The sequence below is a fragment of the Eutrema salsugineum genome, unplaced genomic scaffold (assembly GCF_000478725.1).
Source record: "Eutrema salsugineum unplaced genomic scaffold, Eutsalg1_0 scaffold_3, whole genome shotgun sequence".
NCBI lineage: Eukaryota > Viridiplantae > Streptophyta > Magnoliopsida > Brassicales > Brassicaceae > Eutrema > Eutrema salsugineum.
Window position 1 is genome coordinate 11,298,546 of NW_006256756.1, and position 10,171 is coordinate 11,308,716.

At 41.9% G+C, this 10,171-nt stretch overlaps 1 pseudogene; it reads left to right on the forward strand.

Moving 5' to 3' along the window:
* Positions 1-336: 336 nt before the first annotated feature.
* LOC112085881 lies at positions 337-434 on the forward strand (annotated as a pseudogene).
* The last annotated feature ends 9,737 nt before the right edge of the window (positions 435-10,171 follow it).

A 10,171-nucleotide genomic window follows, 5' to 3' on the forward strand; every position in this document is an offset into this window, starting at 1 on the left:
CCCTCTTCACTGATGTTCTCAAAGCATTGGGAAGGTTCCTCATACTCTCCTACAAAGTGCATTGGCTTTTAAGTGGCCAATAACACCTTGTCCAGCTTGCTTTCAAGTGTTTTAAAGTCCTTCTCATACCTTTGATCCCTGCTTGAACTCTCACTCCTATTGGCTCTATCAAAGTCTTCTCCATATGTATCATTGCTCATTGCTAAGTTCTCAACCAGCTCTAAAGCAGCATGAATCTCCTTCCCTAGAAAGTTTCCATTTGATGCAGTATCCATCTGGTTCCTAATCTTGGGAAGAGCCCCTCTATAAAGTGTGCTGAGAAGAGAAGCCTCATTATACCCATGGTGTGGGCACTGGTTAGTGTAGCTCTCATATACTTCACCAAAACTCTCATTGCTATGTTGAGTGAAGCTGAAGATTTGGTTTCTTAGCTTTGCTGTTCTGGAAGTTGAGAAGAACTTAGACAGAAATGCCTGCTTGCATTGCTCCCAAGTTTGAATGGAGCCTCTTGGAAGATTCTTCTCCCATTGGTGGGCCTTGTCACCAAGACTGAAGGGGAATAATCTGAGCTTGAAGCTGTCCTCAGATACTCCATTTATCTTTGTCAAGTCACAAACTTTATCAAATTGGTCCAAGTGTTCCAAAGGATCTTCCATTGCCAATCCATGGAACTTGGAGTTTTGGACCATATTCAGTAAGGATGCCTTCACTTCAAAATTGTTGTTTTTCACAGGTGGTGCTTGAATCCCTGCTCCATACTGATGAGCATTGGCCCTGTCATTCTCTCCAACATAGACCTGTGGCTGCTCATATCTCCTTGGTTTGTTTTGGAAGGGCTGTTGGTGGTGAGCTTGTTTTCTTTGCTGTACATTGGCCTGGTGCTTTTGCTGATGAGCTGGAGCTTGTCCCTGGTGGACATAAGCTTGCTGTTGATGCACCTGTTCCTGCGGAACATTACCCTGATAGAACCCATTACCAGCTCCATTACCAGCTGTATTACCCTGATGGAACCCATGACCTGCTCCATTACCAGCTGCATTACCAGCTCCATTACCAGCGGCATTACCAACTCCATTACCCTGCTGCACCTAAGCCTGTTGCCCCTCTTGAACCTGCGGCTCAATGTCAACCATATGCTGTCTCTGATCTTCCATATCAGCCCGATCAGTATGTCTTCCATGCCTATCCCTTCTCCTTCTTGGAACCAAAAGATTGATGTTGTCGTTTAGAGGGAAAGGTGGACCACAGCTTCTTGACCTGGACCTGGTGTTCATACACCTGAAATCAAAAATAGAGCTTGAAAGTAATCAGTAAAAACAAAAAATAAGTACTTGATCTCAAGAACAGATCAGAGCCTAATGCTAAACAAACCACACTTTGGGTCTTAGAACAGATCAGAGCCTAATGCTAAACAAACCAAACAAAAAATAAGTACTTGATAAACAAGACTTTTTGGGTCTTAGGGCTATCGATCCCCTTGTCAAAGTAGTTAAAAAGAGGATGTCAATCCAAGAATGTGGTGATAGACACTAAGCTATATGATCAGTTTCTCAATTCAAGTAAACAGATGAGGTTTTGATTGACTAATGACAACTAAGAACTTAAAACAAAATTGATAACTAAGCAAATGATCAAACAAGAACTAAGCAAATGAGATGATGGAAGCATGAGATTCTAGACATGATAGTTGCCTAGGGTGCTTTGGTGCTAAACTAGAAATGCTAATGACAATGATGAGACATGAATCAAATGATTTAGAACTCTAATCTAGATTAATCCTCTCATGAAGGCATTAACCTCTACACTAATCCATTTTCAAACAAAATCATCATTTGTGAAATATGAATCAATGAGCATTAAGAAGCAGTTCTAAAAGATCATCTAAGCAATTAACAAACATCATCATGGCATTAAATGCAAAGATCTCTAACATAGCCCTTTCAGGCATTTAAACAAACACTTTTGGTGCATGAAATGCCTAAGATCTAGACCACATATGATGTGTATGGATCTAGCCTAGAGATCAGCTATTTAGAGAGATGAAATCATGAATCTAGCCCTAAGCATCCCTAATCTAACACTTTAGCACCCTAACCTACACATCTAGAACCTCATTAAGGTGACTACTCACTAATCATAATAATCTCTCTTAAACCTTTGCAAGTTGAGAAGATTGGCATGATTAATGATTAGAAATGGAGAAGGGAAAGATGGATGATGATGGATTTGCAGCCTTAAACACATACATCTCTGATTCTTTCCTGATTAAAACTCAAAAAGGGAGATATTTCTCTTCTTAAAGGAGTCTTTTACAAAAGAGGCAAAGAAACAAAAGGAATAAAGCTTGGTTCTTATGGTAAAACCCTAAAAAAGTATTTATAGTCCTCCCCTAGGTCTCTGGTCAACCCGGGACAAACCGGGTGTTGACCAAGAGAGAAAACACTTAAAAACGCCAACACATCTACACTGAGGTTCACTTGGCCGATGTTGTACTCGATGTGGATGTGTTGTAAAGCCTGTATTGGACGTGGATGCTAGCACTGGGGCCTGTAAAGTCGATGTTATGGCTGGTGTTGAAAGTGTGGGTTCGACGATGGAGCTGGCACCGGCATGCTTCTGGCCGATGTCTTGGCCGATGCTGTGAAAAGGTTGGTTCGCTGGGTTAAACACTGAGGTTCAAAGCGCCGGTGTGGAGGCCGGTGTGGATGAACTGGTTAAATGGAGCAAACTACACCGAGGTGCTCTTCTCCGATGTTGTGGTTGGTGCTGGAGTTTTAGCTGGAACGGGTGGAAATGCACTGTCAGCTTTTGGACGATGTTATGCCCGGTGCTGCTGAAGTGTTGAACGAGTGGAAAATACATCAAGGTACCTTTGGTTGGTGTGGGAGTCGGTGTTGATCTTTAAGCACAGAACTCTCAAGGTAAGTTTCAACACTGAGCACAGTCTTCCCGGTGTCAAGGAACTCACCATACATAAACCATCACAACTTCCTGACCGCTGTTCAGAATCCAGATTTTCCAGCTCCAGTAGACAGATAACTCACTTAGCTCCAACTTTGGTGAAAAAACCATCAGCGCTTGGGAAGTGGAAGGTTCCCCGGATAGCTCATCTCTGCAGTGCATTGAAACGATCAAAGAAAAGCTCTTGGACCAGTGTTTACTCCGGAGACGGTATCTTTCAGGAAATAACTCCAAACTGGATGATCTCACTGTTCTGGACAGCGCACTCAAAGATCTCAAATCTTGATGAAGACCCCGGCAACTGAATCAGAATGGAAAGGCATCGTCCCATGCAATTTTTGTAACTCATCGGACCGGTCTTGAAACTGTACCAAGACAGGTGCATCTTCCGGTGAGCTTAACTCTCTGCTCACGACTCCAAATCGAATTTTTCCACCTGTTCTGGATCCGTGGCCTGCTCATCTCCAACTTTTATGAAGACTATGTAATCTGAATCGGATGTTAAGACTCCCCGGACAGGCGATCTTTCCAGACGAATGGGATTGCTCCGGAACGGATACGAGACAGGTCTGCCTTCCGGTGGCCGTATCTCTCAGCTCGCTGGTCCAAATTCATTGATTCTAACTGTTCGGAAATCTAAACTCAATTATCTTGATATTTGATGAAAACACTGGAGGTTGAATCGTAGTGCAAGTCCTTCGTCTCACGCGATCAAAGTAGGGGTCTCGTCGGCACCAAACCATCCGTCCGAGTTGCTGTACACAGGTAAGGGTTCCTCCATGATCCCAGCTCCAAGTTACTCCAAAAATCCTCCAAATGACCTGAAAATATCCCAAAAATGCAGGACACTCTAGGACCTAATGCAATTCTTAAACAAAGCTAGAACCAAAGACAAACTCTAATAAAACTAGCTAAATGTATGCATGAGACTCAATATTTGGACAAAAATGCAATCCTAAACATGACAAAATATGAGTATATCAGTACGTTGTTCCGGCAAATTGTAAGCCCGAATGGCATGACCTTATAGCAGTATATTCGCGACCTTTTATGAATGCTGTTTTTTTCCTGTCATCGGTATGCATGAAGATCTCTGATTGTATCCTGAGAATGCGTCGATAAACGTTAGTAGCCTATTACCGGCCGTGGCTTTTACGAGCTGATCAATGTGTGGTAACGGGAAACTATCTTTTGAACACGCCTTGTTGAGATCTGTGAAGTCTACGCAGACCCGCCATTTGCCATTCTTCTTCTTTACGACTACAGGGTTGGCAAGCCAGTCTGGATACTTTGCTTCAGAGATTGATCCTACCTTGAGCAGCCTTTCTACTTTGTCGTTTATGGCTTTGGCTCTTTCCGGGCCGAGCTTCCTCCTTTTCTGTTTGATCGGCTTGAAGGTGGGGTCTACATTAAGTTCGTGACGAGCTATGTCGATGCTTATCTCAGGCATATCCTCCGCGCTCCATGCGAAAGTGTTGATGTTTTCTTTGAGGAAAGCCAGTAGTTCATTCTTTAAGGGTTTGCCGAGATTGGCTCCGATCGCGACGCACATATGCGGATGAGCCTCGTCTATGCACACCAAATCCACTTGATCGCTTGTTGGCTCGGCGCGGGTTTTGCAACTCTCCGCAATCTGTAATTGCTATAAGAGTTTGGAGAGCTCGCGCTCGGGCTCTCGGTCTATTTTCAGCTTCTTGCAGTCTATGTCGGCGTGCACATCACTGATGGGGTTTCGCAGCTTGTGCTCGGTCAGGAAACACATCCTTGATTCTTTCTGGTTTCCCCATATTGTCTTGACGCCAGTTGGGGTGGGGAATTTAAGGCAGAGATGATAGGTCGACGAGATCGCTCTCATTGCATTAATCCATGGTGTTCCCATGAGTACGTTATAGATGGCTGGTTGGTCGGCTACTGAGAACTCGACGATTCCCCTGAATATCCAGTAAGCGGCTTTGGGGTTGCTGTCACCTCAGACAATCCAGTAAGGTCAATCCCCATCCTCTTGAGTGTCTCTCGAAATATGACATCAACTGAACTCCCCGTATCGAGCAACACGCGAGCCATGTCGTGGTGTCTGATTATGAGCTCGATTACTAGCGGGTCGGTATGCGGTCTATCAATTCCTGATGTTTCTTCCTCGGCGAATGATATGACCGTGTTAGGGTAGTCGGTTGGTTCTGTCGAGTTTTCTTTTGCCTCAGCCTTCCGTTGGTAGGCTTTAATGAAAGAAACGGTGTCCTGGTAGTACTGCGATCTCCCCCCCATGATCATGTTGATCCTTTGTCTCGGTTCGGGTCGTTCTTCGGGTTCGCCGAGCCTGTCATGCTTCGAACTATTCCCCTTCGAGGCGGGTCTGTCGGTTTGGTCGCGTCGTTGGGTGCAGCTCCTTCTTTTGGCTCGGTTAAGACAAGGTCTTTAAGACTTACCGAGTTCTCGAGTTCTCCTGCTGCCAGTTTAGCCACGAGCTTTGCTTCCAGGGTTCTGCAGTTCGCCGTTGAGTGTCCATGAGTTTGGTGGAACTTGCAGTACGCCTTTTCGTCGTAGTTGCTAGGTTTTCTGATCCAAGAGTTGTTGCGCAGCTTGCCTCTTCCGTGTCCTGAGCCTACTTGATAATTGTGGGCACCTCCAACCCTAGGTTCCTCCGGGTGTTGCGCCGTTGAGTTGGTCGCGGGATTATTATTTTTGGTGGGGCGCGCTATTAGCGAGCTCCTGATAGCTGCCTTCGTTGCTTCGTACTGTTCGTCCAAATTGTTCATCTCTTCCTCGTTTACCACAAAATCGGATGATCGGTGAAGCGCGTCTTGGATTGTTTTTGGCGTATTAAGCGCCATTTCTCGACGAAAATCGGACTTGTACCATAGGGATCGTTTAAGGGCTTCGAGTGCAGCTTTGTCGCTTATACCTTTGACCTTGGATACGACCGCTTTAAACCTTGCCACGTAATCTCTCAGGGGCTCGTTTGGTCCTTGGGACAACGTCCATAGGTCGGCATCAGATGTCCCCCTGTCCATGAACATTGAGTACTGTTTCAAAAACAGAGCGAAGAGATGTTAGAAGTTGTTGATTGAATTGCGCTCCTGTCTTGAAAAAACATTCCAATGCAGCCCCCCTGAGATTTTTTACGAACAGAAAACAGTATCCGGCGTCCTTCTCCTGTTCGGTCAGACTCGAGGCATTCCTTGTGAAGGCTCGTCCCATGGTAATTCAGAAGGCTGTGATGTGCGCCTTTGGGTTGGTTGTTCCTTCGTAAAATGGGATTCTCACCTTCCCGGGTTTTGGGACTCTAGCCTCTGTGATTCTTGCTATGAATGGGGTTCTTTGAGTCTCCTCAAGCATTCGGTCGATTTCTGGTGCGGTGCTTATCGCGTTGTGCACCTGAGATTGGCGCATATTTCTACCGCTGTCCGTGCCATGGAGGCTCGCAGCTCCTCCATCTCCAAAGCTTGGGCGCAGGTCTTCTTTGTTGTTCCTCTCCTCGGTTCTCCTTTGAATTCTGTCTGCTCGGCCCAACTAGGGTCTTCTCCTTCTTGGTTTGTATTGCCGTCACGGGTTGGATCGGTGGGTCCTTCGAGTTGGATTCGTTGAGTGCGGAAGCGAGTTCCTCCCTGTTGATACGACGAGCCGAGCCGCTCCATTGGGGGTTCGGGATTTCCTGATTTTGATTGTTTTCCAGATTGATCACGTTGATTCCTTCTTCTTCTCCACTCTGCCTCGAGCCTCGTCGAAGAGGAGGGGGTTCAGACATATTAGCTCGGGTGGCTGCTGAAGTTTGTTCATCGAGAGGGTAAAGCATCGGTGGAGCCATGGAATTTGTTGCGCCGTTTCCAAGGGCTCCTGCAGGCGTCGAGAAATCGAAATGTCTTCGTACTCCGTCCGTTGGGTCGAGGATCCTGGCTCGCCATGTTGGATGTTGCCTTTCTGTCATAGCGTTGAGTCGCTCCGTGATTGCTTCGTTCCGTTTATCTTGCTCCTCGATCTTCTTCATCAGTGTTGCTAACATGCCGCGTACCTCAACCTGATCCTGGGTGGCCGTTGTCGTTGTGCTCGGTGGAGCATCCTTCTCTGCGTCGTTGCCGCTGTTGTGTTATTGTTTTCGTCGTCAGATACGTTGCTCGCCATGTTCTTTAGATCTTAAGGTCTCGTCAATCTCAAGTCAGAAAGTTTTGAAGTCCCCACAGACGGCGCCAAATTGTGTGAGCCAAAACTCGCACAACCAAAAACTTGTTAAGGAAGACATAGGGATCCGAAAATTATAGCGGTTTACTCGCGAGAACAGTAAGATCAAAAGAAGGTTTTATTGCTGTGAAATTGCTTAGGTATTATTGCTCTCAAGTTGGTAAAAATTACATAACGAAAGGTGTGCGTCAACTATTTATACAGATTTTAGAAACCGCCTAGGGGAAATCTCGGGAGAGATTTCCGGAATCTTTCCTTATCGCCTTGCACGCCCGCCGCCTTAACATTTTTCCTAGCACTTTCTACATGGGCCTCGTCTTACGCAGCTAGACCTGCTAGTCGCGGTTCATTAGCCAGCTCGACCCACACGTTCTGGGACATTGCTTTGCCTCCCGGTTTAGTACAGGCCATCTCGCCTTCTCCAGTTGCTTGGCCCAACTTATACTCTGACGCAGCTCGGCCCAACTCTTACCTCAGTACGGCTTGGGTCGACCCCTTTTTTCAACAGGGCTCAACCCATCGAAGAATGCCCAGCTTGGCACAGATACAACTGCTTAGCTTTTTGGTGGTGGGTAAACTTGTCGAGGGTGAAAACCGACCCCAACAATTAACATGTAAGAAGAATCAATATGATAAAAAATTTAACAAAACAAAATAATAAATTCATATTCTGAAATTGTACCTTATGATCCATGAGTATCAAATGAATACTCTCTCCGCCATATGAAGGTCGCCTCAAAATACTCTAAAGCTTCACATCAATAGCCCAACATCTACCAACGTCACGTAAATCTTCCATCTTATCTCTATGGATTCTTGGGTAATCCATGACTTTAGACAATTATCGATTAGAAAGAGTGGATGATTTTTTACTTCTGATAGAGATATTCTTATAAAGCAAAATATACGATGTACTTTAACTGCCAAGGCGTTGTGGGGAAGGGTGTGGAAGATATAAAGGCAAACCTAATTTATATTTTTGAAACTCGATTTTTTTTTAAAAAAAATTAGTGAATTAAATTGTGTAAATAAATGAGACTTATTTATTTCAAGATGATTTAAACTTAATAACATTAATAACTAACTAAGTAAAATGATAAAATTAAATATCAAATAAAATAAGTCTACAGAAATACATAAAGACAATTGTTACACGATAAACCCTAAATAAAATGTTCGTTATTAAAATTCATTACATAAATAGTAATAGGAGGACATATCTCCTTAATAGATGCTTGAATATAGTCGCTTTTACTCGAGCATCATCTTAGTTCCCTGGTTTGATATTGGATTCTTTGCCGGCTAGAACGAACCTGTTTAATAAGTTTTTAAAATTATATCAGCAAACACAAAAGTAACTGTACTTTAATCTTACAACTTCACTCAAATTCTTACATGTAAGCAAACTCTTTGAACTTCAGTAATCTCTGGGTCGAAAAAACATCGAGACTGACCTCCTCCATTTCTAACAATATGTTCACCTACAAAGTAAAAAATAAAACTAAATATTGATACAGTAATATAATTTTGTATAATTTCAGAAACAAAACAAATTTAATTTACATGTGGTTACTAACTTTTATAGACCCTAAGTCTCCACTCAGTTAATAGAACAAAAACACGACCAGACTTTCTCGATTTCTACGTATTATCGAAACAACTTGCAAATTTGTCAAATGCAAAACAACTTAATAACGACGTTCCTAAGTATACTGGTAACAAAAAAAACTATGAATACTTAAAAAATAAAACAATCTTAAAAAGTAAAAAGATACTTACTCGAGATCTCTTATATGAAATTTTAAACATTTTGTTGGATTCTTGAAGTGGACTCAATTTCATTGTCCATTGAAATTTCACCAACATAATCGATCACACCAACCAAATCTATTAAAAAAAATCGATTATGAGACATAACGAATATTGGACTAAATATTAGAGAAAACAGTCATTGTAAATATCTTAAACAGGAAAGTAAATATTACCAATAGGAAACGCAGGATCGACTTTCCTCTTCAAAATATCTTCAAATTTGATTAAGTTCAAGAAAGCCGATGTAGATATCGCTTCTGGTAGTTTGTAAAGCATGGTATTCGCCGTAAGAATAATATTGTAATTATGAGTAGTTGAGTGCTCGTTCCAATTGTTCCAGTCAGTAGATTTCACAATAAAATTACGAAACTCAAACCAATCTCCTTCGTGACATTCTTTTCGAAAAATATTCATGGATCCAGTTATAAGCAGCAGCATGAATTTTTGCATCCCTAAAAACAATATATTTCAAGAAACAATTTTTAACTGTTATGGATAAAAATTAATAAATACTAAAAACCCGAGATAACAGAAATCTAATATTATTTACCTCTTCATCGCAAAAGATGAATACCACACAATCCCGACCACAGCTGTATTTCTCAATCCACTTCTTGTAAATCACAACACGTATCACAGAGTTATCTTGCCATGGTGTGAGTTGACTAACCAAGTCATAGTAAGACATTGTTAGAGAACTTAAATTGTTGAGATTTTATTTTTTTCTAACAAAATATCTTAGAATGCAGGATTGATTATCAGTTATGAAGACGGGTTATATATAGAAGACAAAAAAAATAGAATCGTCGTCAACAGTAAAAGGTGCACTACTTCATAATAAATTTCGAACCGATTCAATTTTCTTAATAAATAAATACCGTAATTATTAAACCTATCAGTGCAGTTAAGAACATTTATATACAATGACTGCACTACTATATTTTTATGTCTTAATTCATGTCAATATATATTCTACATTTTATATAAGCAAATTGTCAGAATAATACAATATTCTTTTAAATATATTATCTACCAAAAATATGAACAACTAAATATACTATATATTGTCTTAAACGATAAGTAATGTGATTACTTAACAATTAGTTTGCTATATTTTTGATTTGATATATCATGTAATATAGTGCGATAAGTAAATAACCTTTGGTAAATCATGATTGTTAGTTTCTAAAATAACATATTGTTTATTTACTTTAGTGCATGC